Here is a 15,505-nt window from a genome sequence, read left to right on the forward strand (position 1 = left end):
CACTTCTAAAAGAAGTTGGTATCCCCTTTGCCTTTCCTTTCCTATTTTCCCAATTTCGTTCTTGGATGCGATAATCCATTTGTAGGACAAGGGTGATCATCTCTGCAAGATTATGTAGGCGGGGAACACGAGATAATTCGTCCTTCAATTCCTCATTGACATTCCTTCTGAATATGGTCAAAAGGGCATCATCGGACCATGCTGTCTCATTAGCCAAGTGTTTAAATTGTGTTATAAAAGACATTAATTCCATGGTTCCTTGCTTTAAATCAAGAAGGTTCTCCTGGGCTGTAACCACTAACTCCCTGCGACCAAACATGGCCTGTAGACTATTAAGGAACCCAGCCAAAGAGTCTAAGAGTTGGTTATTAGTGGTCACTAATGGAGTAGCCCAGGCCAAAGCACTGGCCGAGAGGTTAGATATGATGAAACTAACCTTGGACCGCTCAGCAGGGAAAAACACTGGTTTGAGCGTAAACTGTACAATACAAGAATCTATGAATTCTTTAAGCTTCCTAGGGTTACCTTCGTACTTCCCCATAGGTAAAGGTCCGGGCGGTAATTCAGTCCTGGAGTGCACCATTTGGCGAAGCAGGGTGTTTTCGTTTCGTAATCCCTGTACTTCAGTATTCAAAGCCTGCACGGCATCCATCAGCTGCTGGACTTGTTGATCCATGCTTCCTTCTTTTATCCCCTTTCTTTCCTCTTTTTCTTTTTTTTTTTATTTTTAGTGCGTTGCTATCTCTTATAACCTCTGTGATCCGATGGGGTACTCACGGCTCTTCGGGTTACGACAGATGTGAAGAGGTAAGAGGCGTCCCCTCAGAGGTCCAGAGGCCAGATAATCTGTGCTCTGTGCTCCCACGGGGCTGCCCCCTGGGAAACCCTCTTGGGGAAGAAAACCCAGATCCTGCAGGTCTTGTGTAGGATGGAACTCCCAGTTCGTCGTGGCAGGTAGAATGAAGGAGATTTTCCCGACTGAAGCCAACAGGGGGAAGAGGTACTGAAATAACAGTCGAAAGCAAACAGTGAGTACCCAGGAATAAGGAGAAAGGAGGCGAAGGAGAATAAAGGAGAGAAAGAGCAGAGGACCGCTGGAACCAGGAAAAGAGGAGGGGTAAGTAAAGGCAAGAACGAGTGAAAGGAAGGCGTAGCAGAGCCGCGAACGGCTGCTAGTAACAGAAGCTGCCGGCGTAGGGAGACCGAAGCCGGAAGAAAAGAAAAGGCCGAGGGCGGCAAAGACGGGAAGCAGAAGAAGAAACCGCAAGCGGCAGAAAATAAATAAGCCGCGGATGCGGAAAAGGAAGGAGGGAGCGAGGGAGTGCTCCGGAGGAGAAAAAACTGGCGAAGGCAAGTTTTACGAGCGAGCAGCTACAAGGGTAAAGCTGAAGAGCAGAGTAGCAACGCAGTTTGCCTGTAAGTTCTCGGTGTACAAGTACGAACAAATGGTGGAAAGAGAGGAAGGACTAAGGTGGAAGAAAAGACTAGACCTGCATTGTTAGTTGATAGAAACATTATCAAGGAGCCGCCATCTTGGATTCCACTGAGTGTATCGTGGTTGATGTAGCTTCCATTGTCTCCATAGCTTTCTACGCGTTCTTGTGACACACACGCAGATCAGCTAAAGCTGGGGTCAGGGGTGTTGCTAGGTCTGGAAAAGACCCGGGGCTACGCTAATGTCAGAACTATTGTGACTGGGGGGCTAGCTAGCCTTTTGGCTGTAGCTCCTGAGATTCTATCCAGGGTTACAACCAAAAGACCAGGGGCTATAGCACCCTTAGCCCCCCCCTAGCAACGCCTCTGGCTGAGGTGCTTTGTCGGCTGCAGGCTTACGCAACTCTGCTGCTTTACGGGCAGCGTCCTCCTATGTGCGCAGCTCCGGACCACACGACACTTCCTCAGTATAAGGAACCTTCTCACTCACCAATACAGCAGCCCATTATCATTACAGTACGACATAAGTTATAATTACTGTAATTTTAATTTCATGTGCACGGAAAGCGTTTATATTTCGATGCCGATATGAGAGCCTGGGACTAGGCGACCATCTACTTTGGCGCTTAGCCACGCCCCTGTCTATCTGGGTTTTAATGTTGTAGCTGGTAGACCTCGCCCCTGGATGTACTCAACAAGCTGGACCCCAAAATCTAGAAGCTGGGCACCTTCAGGACAGGAAGACGCTCTCCGCTGTGATATCGTTTTTTTCAGAAAGTAAGAACATTAGATAGCTGTAATACTTGAATTAATCATAAGCACTGGGCATTTATCTGGGCATCTTTCCATTCCATCATTTTTTACAATGTCTGTCCATTATAAAGACACCTACCAAAGTGCAAAACAAACCTAATTTACCCAAAAATATAGCGTTCTTGCACAAACACCCACAAACATATACCAGCTATCCAGAGCAGAGGCAATACAGGAATGCACCATGCAAACATAGTAAAACCCAAAGAGAATGGGTGACCACAAATTGCCCACACTTTTGATCAAAATGTGAGGAGGAGAAGCCACAGGGTCTTCAACAACGCAGTACAATTTTTTGGAATGGTAGGTGAGGAGGTCTATGGCACATGCAGATTTCTACCACAAGTCATCCTGGACATTGTTAGGGGGTGGGAGGATGACTTGACACCACCCACCATGTGTTCACATACTTTATTTCCACATGTGAAGATGTTAGCAGCCTTTTACTTTTTGGCCACTGGTTCATTCCAGAAGACCAGAACCATTGTAGGGGTCACATCCCAACCAACAGAATCCTGGTGCTTGCATCAGTTGTTGCAGTGCACCATTTCACACCTGCATACTCGTATCGACATGCCCCACACTCTCCAGGCAAGACAAAGTGTGACAAGGAGTTCTATGCTATGGCACAGTTCCTCTGGGTCCACAAAGCAATTGGCTGAACACATGTGACACTGCAGACCCGCAATGAAATGGAGCAAATATACAGGAATAACACAAGTGGCATTCCAGCAATTTTCAGATCATCTGCTATGCAAATGTGCACATATTGCACTAGAATGCCAATTTTCCTGGATGCATCCACAATAGCTACATGTTCGTATCCATCATGATTTGACGTCTGGAAACTTTGGTGACATGTAGCTCTTTGGTAAGGTCACACACATTCAACCACAACACGCAAACAACTATAAACCACACATCCACCAACCATAGTGGCCAAGCCAACCAATATTTACCTATTACCCATTTGCAGGGGAAAGTGCATAACGGCTCTGGCCATTCCTCCTAACACCTTTCAGGAATACATCTAACACAGGTGTGACCTGCTACAATGCTGCACACATATCCACTAGATGCGTAGTTGAGTAGACATTTGGAGTGCTCAAATCACTTTCCCACTGTCTTGATCACTCGGGTGGAGTTTTGCCATACACACCACCACTGGTATGCAACATTATATTAGCGTGTTGTGTTCTGCACAACTTAGCAACATGCAATGGCATACCTGTGGAGGTGGAGGAATGTTTGCAGCCAAATCTATGCATGCGCCCTGCCCATACCCCTAGAGGGGCAAAGAGTGCAGGGGGAGGCCACCCGAAACAATGTGATCCAAACGTTTTTGTACATGAACCACACCCTGCATTGTGAGCACACTCCAAACACTGATTCTTGACAGGTTTCAATAATGAAATAGGGCAAGACCTGTCTACCCAACATAACACCCTGAGAATGTCTGTCTTGGAATGGCAATGCATCTGCACAGTGACTGAAATAAACCACTGCAAGCTCATCTGCCTTCACATACCACAGAAATACACAAACGCGACATCCATAACACATGACCACTTTCTGTGACAGCATGTTAGCTCCTATGCCTGCAGGTGATTTATCACAGTCAGGCCTGTGCCATGGAACATCCATTTACTAGGAGGACCATAACTGCAATACCAAATATTGTGCCCACAACACATGCAGACCATATATATCTCTTAAACAAGAACCATACTGCCTGCCCATGCATACCATACATAAGCCAATCCAGGAGAGACAACATGTCCCCATTCACTGGGTCCCAATCTCCAGTGGGGCATTCTGCACTGGGAGACCACTCAAACAATACAGTTCCAAAGAGTGATCCTACTTCTCCACAGCAATGTGTGACAGTGAGGAATGCAACAACCCCACAATAGCCACAATGTCCTGGTACATGTTCTCCCTCAATGCCATTATATCCATGTTCTTCCTCAATGCCACCATGGCCTGAAGAATGGTTTCCCTCAAAGCCACCATGTCCTGATGCACATCCTCCCTCAATGCACTCATCTCCCGGCAAAGCCCCCCAACGGCTGCTACCGCCGGATGGCATATCTGGGTGATATTCCCAGAAAACGCCTCCAGGCTTTGTCTCTGTCTGGTGCTATCATCCAGCAATTTTTCCTCCCAGTCAATGCAAGTGGCGCCCACGTGTCTGCAGCCTAATCATGCATGATGAACATGGACAGCCTTGTCTTAATGATCCAATAGTGCATGGATGACATTCTGTACCTGATCTACCGAGGACCCTGAGGACACCACTGATGATGGTGGCCATGGTGCTGATCTATATGCAGCCCCTGCACTATGGACTCACAAGACAAAGCCACATTTGTGTCATGCCCCATCTGTTACCCAGTGTCCCTGGCACCACCAGCAGGTGTGGGCTGTTGTGCCAAGGCCACTTCAGATGAGGGCAAGCTGACCTGGGTCTGCCTCTCTGACCCAGTCTCTGACATGAACAGGTGGAACTTCTCCTCATCCTGGCTGGTGAGCTAGGGGCAATGCACGAGTTACCAAATATCTCATCCACATCAATAGCTACATTCTCTGAGGTGAGTCGCCAGGCCTGCTCAGTATTGCTTGCAAGCATTGGGGATGTTCACCAGACATTGCTAGCTAGCCTGTTCTGGTAGATGGTGCGGGCTGATCTTCCTCTGGGAAAACCTCAAATGCAAAGAGAACAACTATCATACACCTAACCTTTTAACTCACATAGGCCACTCATGTTTTACTATATAGCATGTTAACCCAACATCACATGCTTCCTAACAGATTAAGGGCCCAGTGAACCCATCACATCTGATCTCACTCAGAGCATATCACATGCTGGAAAAGCAACCAAACATACTACATGCAATGCTCGCTCCGTGCAAATGCCATACACATACAAACATCTGTGTCTCTGCCTTGGAAATGGTTGCTATGAACATCACACTATCATCACACTACAAGCATGCAATGACTATAAACACTCAAAATATCTTCCCACTGTACTTCATGCAATGCCCATGTCATGGAGCCATACATGCAACATTCACTAGGCATGCCAAGGACACTGGCCACAATACCACTGGCACATCATGCTTAATCCCTCATTTCCCCTACCTCACTCTATGGTCTCCCACTCTGAATCCCATTACCTATCCATGTCTGTCCTTCCAATCCACCCAGGCTTGGTAATGTGACAGGGCACATCTGCCTTAGACACATGTCACATGGTGGCTTTGGCTACCCAGAGTCCTGCCCAATGTGTGTAAAAGCAGCAGGATGAACACATGTCAGACTGCGGCTGGGTTAACAGCAAGCACTGGTGGACCTTCAGCCACTGTAATTGGGTGCACAATTACAATGGCAGCTAAGTCGTAGGGGCGGTGGGTGCATGTTCTGGTCATCACGTGATATATTACAAAATGAATGGAGCTACCACGCTACACATCCACACACTGAACAGCACACAAGACATCCTCATGTGCACCCTCTAGGGGGCCTGCATCAGGGCCGTTAGAGGACTTGGCTCTCACCATATATACTAGCAATGGCATCTAGCAGCATCAGACTTGAAGCTGGTGCCATCTATTCACATGCGGCCTTCCAACATACTTCCCCTGAGGGTCAGCCGTCATGCCTTTCAACACGCAAATGTCAGTCATGTGTTGGGACAGAGATCCTGTTTACCCCCTTGTCCTTCGTACAAAACATACGTTCAGTGGTGTCCGTGCCCATGCTCCTATGCAGCTGCTATATGACTGTTGTGAGTCAAAGGTGGACATGGGCACAATTTATATCACTAGGTAGTCTATGGTTTTCACTCACAGTTGGACCTGGGGATTATGACCGACGCGCCATCACTGCCACCTCAGGCACAGGACTCCAGATGGCCTGAGACCAACCTATTGTACCCAGTCCTCGGTGAGTAGCTGCAACATCCACTCAAGATTTGACTCATACATGGACAGCAGTGTATCCCAGAAAGAGCTCATCTGTAGTGGGGCCACATGCTCATCCCCTGAACCCTCTGTAACCTGTGTGTTGCATTCAAAGGGCAGTTTAGTAGGATGTCACTTTCACTTGTGTCAAAGACAGATTTATGATTGAAAGGACAGATATATTACACTGCTTTTTTCAGGTGTGCCACACCCCGTTACATAGGACAGGGCATGTTCACATGGCCTGTGGAATGTGGGGAGTAAAAAAAGGACCCTGTATAATGTCCCGTGTACATATGCTTTCATGGAAACTATGGGCAATAACAATGCCATCATGCACACATGCCACTCACCAGATTAGGCCATACCTGTGTCCATGCCTCCAATACCCACAACCTGCTCACTCGATAAGAAGCCACTGATTACCTTTTCATTTTAAGCAAAAAAGAGAGGTTCCCTAATAGGGAACTATCTGTGCAGGGGACGTGGATTCCCTAATAGGGAACCTCTCTTTTTTTGTATGCTTCCCCCAGCCTCGATACCAAGGCTGAGTTTTTCTCCCCCGCCCCTAGAATTTCCCTCTAAAAAATCTAACACCAACCTAATTAATTTGCCGTTGCATACTTTAAACCAATCTGTAACTAGGTGTGCTTGGTGTTTACCTCAAGTTTCTTTTTTACCTTTTCATTTTAGGTCAGCTCCTCTATTTGGGAGGGATCCTTCACCTGTTGCTTGGGTGGAATTTGGATCCCTCTCCAATGTTTCCTTTTTTCTTCTAGTCAGATCTCCCATGCAGTGAGATACCACCTTAAACACTGCCTTGGAAGTATGATGTTCCACTCCACATGCATTAGTCACCTCCCACTAAAGGTGCTTGAATTCTGTAACTGAGAGTGTAGGTCCAGCCCAAGTATAGAGGCCCACATGATGCAAATTATGCAAATCAGCAAAGTATGTGACGGTGACCAGCTCCTCGTCCATTAACCTATTTTTCCTTGGTGGCCCCTTCTTTTTCGGCTGTCCCTTTTCTTTTGGTGGCCCCTTTTCTTTCTCTGGCTGTCCCATCTGACTCATGGTGCTTTGCCTGGTCCAAATAGCGCAAGCGATTGAAGGGCGCACATCTAACATTATTCGTATATGTGCCCCCGGTGATTGAGCGACAGAAATACAATCTGTGTATGTGTTCTCTTTTCATATTCGAACACGTAAACATTGTGCATGCACAGCGCAGACAGCATGTCTTGCAGAAACGTGCACTCTGAGGGCTCTTCCTCCAGTTTTCTCCATCTGCTGCTTCGTAGTGCTACCTGATGGCACCAGTGCCTTTCTTGTCCTTCTGCCTTGCCTGGTCTGTTGTCTCCACCTGCCTTCTCTGCTTACTATTTATGGCAACTCCTGCTGCCTGGTAGTCTGTCATTGATGGTTGAACATTTGCACCGTTCTGGAGTGATTGTTTGGCCACCACAGCATGTCACCTGCTGCTGGATCAGTCTGCATCATTACCACCCCCCCCCACCCCACCATCTCACCTCATCTGGACACCAGCACCTCCATCAGACCATCACAGCTCCTCAGATTAGAAACTCTTATAACCCACTCTGGCCCCTCCCAGAATCACCTCTGCAACGGCTTGTAAATTATCGGACCCCTCCAAGATGGTGAGGCTGCAGGCTGTCAACTTCTCTATCAGTGAAGTTGGCATCTTGGGTGACCAGGTCATGAGGCATTATTAGTCTCGCTTCAGTTCTGACAAGCAGTTTGAGACCTCTGCCCATTGAAGGATCTGGGATAACATTATGGCTGCTATCAATGCATAGGCAGTGACAGTTGGCATTGTGGACAATGTCAAGAAGCACAGGGTACCCTGTGCCAGAAGAAGGCGAGGGTGGCCGTTGAAGTAGCACACTTTTTGGAGATCCACTTTCATGGCTGCCATTGATTGACACTGACCTGCAGGCACAGAACAAGCTGCTAGTATGTTCCATTTCCTCTGTTCATGCTAAAGATCGTCCCAAAGGTGCCCCTGTTTATCTTTTGCCTTTCTCCTTAACCCCCTTAATCTATCGTACCATTCTTTCCTACCTGCCCTCTTTAACTCATCAATCTCCTCCGCTACTTTTCCTATCTCCTTTAAACACGCTTCAATTCTTCCCATTCTTAAAAAACTGACACTTGATCCCTCTCATCCCTCCAATTTCCATCCCATTTCCCTCTTACCATTCTTATCTAAACTATTAGAACATGTTGTTAATACCCAAGTTTCTTCTTTTGTCAACCAGCACTCTATTCTCCCCTCCTTCCAATCTGGGTTTGTCCCAATCACTCTGCAGAGACTGCCCTTCTGGTGATCTCGGAGTCTCTCCTTTCATACGCTATTCTAAACTGTCTCCACTTCTTTTTTGCTTTGATCTATTCACTGCATTTGACACTATTGATTACACTTTTCTGCTCTTTACTCTCTCTCATCTTGGTTTACGGGGTCCTGTACTTAAATGGTTCCTCTCTTACCTTTCTGACTGCACTTCCTCTGTCTCCTGGGCCAAATCCACCCAAGCCCTCCTACTTTCTCATGGGGTACCTCAAGGCTCTGTTCTCAGCCCTCCCATATTCTCTCTTTGGACCGCTCCTATTGGCTCTTACGGGCACCATTATTTCTTCTTTTGGCTTCTCCTATCATCTTTACTTGGATGATTCACATATTTTTTTTATCTTTTTCATCCTTATCGGATTCTATTTACTCTTCCCTCTAGGCTTGCAAACTTTACATATAATCTTGTATGTCTTCTCACTATCTGCATCTGAACCCTTCAACAACTGATGTTCATGTTTTCCCTGCTCCTACTAATCCTCTCCCTGCTCCTACCCTATCCAATTCATTTCCACCCTCTTCACTCTCTGTTTCTACCTCAGCTCACAAATTAGGTCTCATTTTTTACCCCTATCTCTCCTTTTCACTTCACGTCTCAGCCATCTCTCTAGCCGATTTCATCTATAAAACATCAGTAATCCCCACCGGTTTCTAACTTTCATGCTTCTCAACTCCTCATCTCATACTTAATCTTTTCTCCTCTATTTTATTTTTCAAGTCTACAGTCTGGCCTCCTGGCTAATCAACTTGCCCCTTTTCGATCCATCTACCGCTCCTCTATTCGGATTCTTTGCACCCTCTATCTCCTCCCTATGATTCCATTTCCATGGCTTTGAACTCTCATAGATGGTTGTCTTTTGAAGCACGATTTTCCTTCCTATGACTGGAATTCAAATGTCACCATGATCTGTCACCACCTTATCTTTCCTCCTTGTTCTCTTTCAACTCTTCTAAATGCATCCTTTGTGATCTCAGTCCTACAGACCAATGCAGTCCCAAATATCCTCAAAGCTGCCTGGGTTACCCCTCTACTTAAGAAACCTGTCCTTGACCCTACCCTCCCTACCAATTACCACCTCATCACCACTGTTCCCTTCCTCCTCAAAATTCTAGGTTGTATGGCCTACTCCCAAATCCAACTCTGTTTTGAAAACCATCACCTGGTAGCGGCAAGACTATCATGCTTTAGGCCTAAACACAGCACCAGAACTGCATTGCTAGATCTCAAAATTCAGTTAGACAACATCAGTGGCTCAGCTAATTTGACTATTCTCCTCTTTCTCAACCTCTCCGTTGCCATTTATTTGGTGGACCATGCTACACACTGCCACCACCTTAGATCTAACTATCATTTTTCCATGGATGCTACCACTTGGATTAAATCCTTCCTAACTGATTGTACTTGTAGAGTCTTCATTGGGGACTCTCCAGCAGACCCCATTGCTGTCCCCCTTGAGGTCCCTCAAGGTTCCTGCCTCTCCCCGAATCTCTACAACACTTACACCAAGCCACTATTGGCCCTTCTTAAGTCCCTCAGTATTATCTTCAACTTTGCGGACAATACCCAGATCCTCATCTCTATCATAGGAAACTACCATGCTGATACTACTGCCACAAATAGGGTCTAGAGCATCCTCCAAAATTGGTTGACCATCCACAATCTATGTGTCAATGATGACAAAACAGGGCTGCTCATAGGGGGCTTCCCTTTTTGGCTCAACAATCTAGACTCTTCTTTCTTCTCCTTCGCTATTGATGGCACAAATATACCAGTCCTGAAACACATCAAAACACTGGGCATCTACATGGACGCAGATCTCTCCATGGCACACCATATCAACGGCTTAGCATCTTCCATGGCCTACACTTCTAACCTTATCTCCGTGAGTAGACAATTCCTCACTCCGGACAACTGCCTGACACTTGCGAGGGCTGTCATACCTCAACATCCAGGCGAGACATCCATTGGCCTGCCTCGAATTCAAGATGTTGACTATTACACACTGCTGCATGTACCAAAAGACTCTGCTAGATCTTCACAGCAGCATTGGCCCGAAATGCCAGGAGCGCACCCTACAATCATCGGCCAGCATGTCCCTGGTCACCCAGAGATTTAGAAGTAAAGGAGCTGGAGGCATGAGCTTTTGTGTCACAGCGCCCTCTCTCTGGAACTCTCTGCCACCCAACCTCAGAAATGAACGCTCTTTTCTTACTTTCAAAAAACGTGTATAAACTTGGTTATTTAACAAATATAACTAATGCCAATCTGTATCTCTACCTTTGACTTCATTCCTCATTACTTTCTGTAGAAGCGCTGTGATACCCTGAGTACGGGCATTACACAAATGTAATAAATAAATAAATACAAGTCTCTCTCATTCTCGTAGTTGTCCCACGCCCACACTGAGTCTCTTCTTGTTTCCGCTCCTTCTCCCTTCTTCCCCCAAAGCTCTGGAATGTCCTTCCCCTTCTAATCAGATCTCTATCCTCTCTTTTCCACTTCAAAGCATGTCTAAAGGAACATCTGCTCTCTAACTGATTTGTGTATTGATCGTGTCCTTTTTTGTACCATTTTATCTGTGTGAAGCACTTAGGCGTTAAGGGCAATATAAATAAAATAAAATGGCATTACAAAATACAAAAACACTGTCTTTGCATACATGCATTTGATACATGGATCTGCTTCCAAGAAATGTACATATGTTGTTTGCACTAATGTCTGCATTGACGCATGTCAAGGTTTTCTACAGACATGCATATGAACGTTCTTACGGTGATGTTTTTCTCTTGTTCTTCTTTTGCAGTGTCTCAAGCAGCTGAAGAGGGAGACGTCCCTGAGGAGGATCTGCATGCCAGGGACAAGGCTTCTAGACTGCACCGTAGACCCTGAGCACTCTCCATGACTTCGACTTCCATTGAGGGGCATGTGCCCGGGGTTGTAGGCTCCTCCAAGGGCACAACTACTGATGTTGAGGATATCAGTAATATTCTTTTTGACACATCATCAGCTGAGGGACAGGGGAGTGCTTCCCAGGAGACAGAGGAGCCAAGGAGTCTGTTGACATCAATTGAGGTGTGAGGGTTGGGTGTGGAGGGGAAGGAAGTCATTGAGAACCTGCCCTTTCTGTTAGTTGGAGTATATGAGGGAGATGCACATGCTGCAGACATGGGCCTAAAACAGGAGGATGTTCAGGACACCATGGACGCAATAACACATCCCCCTGTCCCAGGCTCATCAGCTCCAGCCCTTCATACATTCTCTGATGCCTCCATCAAGACAATGCTACGTTCTTTGACAGAAGAGACCATCCAGGCCACAGAGCTTCCACTTCTGGTGGGTGGATTGGGTTGGACCAACAGTCTTTGTGATGCTGTGCTTGCCACTCAACAGCATGCTGCCCAGCAACACAGAGAGATTGTCTTGCTCTTCACCCACCTGGGGGCAGCACTGAGCAGGGATGGTCTCTTTGGATAGGCTGCTTGATGCCCCATCCTACACCTCCCTGTCTGTGCCCCAGACTACCTCAAGTGGAGCCTGCATGCTTTGCAAGTTCTCTGACTCCTCTTTTGCTCTCCCTCCATCGGCATGCTTGGATGTGCCTTTGTCCCTAGTGGAGGTGGAGAACTGTAGAGCGACAGATGCGGTGGCATCCAAAGGTGGACTAAGGAGGAGGGTTAGACCTTTGGTCCTGTCATGGTGCCCAGTGGAGGACAGGCTGTGGTGGTCCAGGAAGTTGTGACTTTCAGATAAAGGTGGATGAGAGGCGGTTAAAGATCCTCAACATCACATGTGCAAGGCAGAAGGCACAGATGAGGCTGCACGGGGAAGAGAGGCAGCCAGCACACGAGTCTGCCATTGCCAGGCCAAGGTCTGTGGTGGAGGACATCATGGCACATACTTGGCTTCCATCTTGGTGGAGTCTCTCCGGGATTGCCAAGACATTGAGGCAAGAATGAGGCAGCCCATTGAGACCCTGCACATGTGAGGGAAGCCTAACTCTGGGAGACCAATGTCCAGGCAGAGTTAACCTTGACCGGTATAAGCCAGACTGGAGGGGGAAAATGTGAATTTGTATGTAGTAATGTGGCGTTATTTAGTATTTGGGAAGGGTATTTTTACGTTTTCTTTGTCATATTTCCTATTCTTTTTGTACATATGTTCAGATCCTGTGTTTTGTAACATTACATTACTTAATTTGCTATTGCAATGCATGCTGTTGCTTCATTATTAGAGCATTTGGTGAATGTGTTTGCTTGCTGATGAATGTGTGTCTGATTGGGTCAGTGACCATATCCCCATGTACTTGGCATATCATCTCCATGTTCCTGGGTCTGTGGTATGAGAGTCACAAGGTTTAACCCAATACTCTGTGGGTCAATAGGTAAGGGACATGTTCTTGTAGGCCATGTGTCCATGGTTGATGGCGGCACCATGTAGGTCTGTATAATGGTATCATGGCCACTGTTTGTAGATGGCCATTGAGTAGTGTTAGCATGCGTCACTTTCACAATGTTCACATGTTTGTGTGTCTGGGCAACACATAACTTGATTTACACCTTCCAGTGTTTGCCAGACATGATCGCAGTCTATTCCTGTAAGTGATTGGCGTGTGTGTGAGGGGGTGATGTGAGCAATGCTGAGTTTTGAACATGTGTTTCTATTATTTTCATGTGTGTGCTTAACAATGGTGGGGCTTGCTTAAGGAAACTACTGAGCACTTACTTGGTTACATTGGGATGTGTGTGCACATGGATGGGAGCAGTTGGCAAGGACTCAAGAAGGGAAGGATGTGGAGATGTAACAATGGGGGATGCAGGCAAATATGCAGCAAGGCATGTACATTCAACCGGATGTAGTAGGCAGATGGAATGGGACAATATCAGGTTAGGTGGGGGGTAGAGTGTGCGTGGAGGTGGGTGTTGTGGAGGAGCCCTTCCTTGTAGTTGATGGTATTGGGCGAACATGAGGTAGAAGGGTGGTGGTAAATCAGATTTTAACAGGAGGGGTGTTCCAGGGTCTGTAGAAAAGGGCAGATAAGGCTTGAGTTCTGGTTTCTTCCTTCCTGGCCCGGCGGATTGGAAGTCTGCACATTTGCTTGCTTCTTGTGGATTGCAGGGCTCTAGAGATGTGTAGGTAATCCACACAGTTTCTTGGGGACTTGGGGAAGACAGCCTTGTAGATTTTACATGCTATTTTGAAGGTGACATGTATTTGAGGTGGGAGACAATGCTGTTTAATGAGGGTTGCTTAATTGTGTTAGATTTACCAGCTCTTGATAAATAATGCCGTAGCATGTAGGACACCTTTCAGGGAGCTATATACCTCCTCCAGGTTGGAGGGGACCAAGGTTTGGACGACAGGTGTTATTTATTTAGCTTGGATGAGGAAATTGTGTTTCATTATGGGTGCAGGTTGGTAGTGATGTTTTCTCTAGGTTCCTTGCTATTTGCACCTTGAAGGAGAGATGTCTATCGTTGTGGAAGCAGCCAATGGCCTTTTGCAGGTGGACAGCTGGTGCAATTGGGTGTAAGGTATGTGACCTTTGCCCCACACACCTGTGCAGCCCTGCTTTTTGATTTCCTTTTTCCACAGTTTTCTCACTGGGCATCCCTCTCCCAACTATCCTAATGGTAGAACAAACCTACAACAGGTATGTTCCTGTGTGGCCAAGTGTTGACCAGCAGGTAACACAACAAGATGCCATGCTCCTAAAACATCAGGTGTGCTCCCTGGAAGGATTTCAACATGGCTCGCTGTTCCTTCATTCAAAATACACCCTATCCACTCATTGGTGACATCCCTGCTCACATGCAACATCATGGACATGGAATTGCTGCAACCTCAAACACAACATCAAAGGCACCATTAGCACTACAACTGCCACCACTACATGAGGAGTAATGTTCCCCTCAACAACCTAACATGCAGCATACGCTGCCAAGCTGAACCACACATGTAACTTTTACACCTTCTTCCTGTATGTCAACCACTGGCCAGAGGTCCTCAACCACAATGCCTACCGCTTACTGTGAATAGACCGCCCATGGAGGATGGTCAGAGGCATCACAATCATTCACAGACACACACACCCTATTGGACGTAAACACTGGTGGGTCTTTGTTAGACGTCTCTGCCCACTTCCTGCTTTCAACAACAGACAGGTCAGCTGGAACATCATGCCATTCCTACCCAAGGACCGCCACTTTTTGATTGGAGACTTCACAGACTTGCCTTCACAGACTTGCTCACCCCAATGACACTCAATAAGCCAACACCTTCTTCCTCAGTATCTAAAAATATCCCACCAATCCTGGAAAAAATTGGCCGAAGGAAGGTGTTTAGTGCATTGTCTAGTGCATTGTCAACACTGCACCTCACACAAAACACAATCGAGCCATCACACATAAAAGGTGCTATCCCCTTCCTCATAATGAACATGCCGCACACCCTCTGCGATGGATGTTCAGTCACACTGTTCTTGTTGGTGAATCTGACAACTGACTTTCACATTAGTCTCACTGCCCAAGCCATGCACATCCTGTGGACAGGTAACAAACAAGGCCTCCAATCATTCAGTCATTTTCCAGTGTCAGATATCAGGGTAGACCTCAACAACATCCACCTCACGTGGTGCAATGTATTTGAAAGTACCATGACTACAGCTTGCTTAAACAATGTTCAATGGTCTTGCTCACGACATCAACCACCATGCACTTCTACGCCACCACATCCTGTAGCCTTCACCTTTCACAACCTGGTACACAACCGTGTACAATGAAAACACCAACCTCCTAAACGCAAGTCATCAGTAGAGAAGGAGTGACTTAGCATGTTTCCTGCACCACATCCATGAAGAACCAGCTCAGGGAAGTGTTCACTACTCACAGAGAACTGATGACCAATGCCAAGGCTAAATAATGCATG

This window comes from Ambystoma mexicanum, chromosome 10, assembly GCF_040938575.1.
Source record: "Ambystoma mexicanum isolate Mex_15411 chromosome 10, UKY_AmexF1_1, whole genome shotgun sequence".
Taxonomy (NCBI): Eukaryota; Metazoa; Chordata; class Amphibia; order Caudata; family Ambystomatidae; genus Ambystoma; species Ambystoma mexicanum.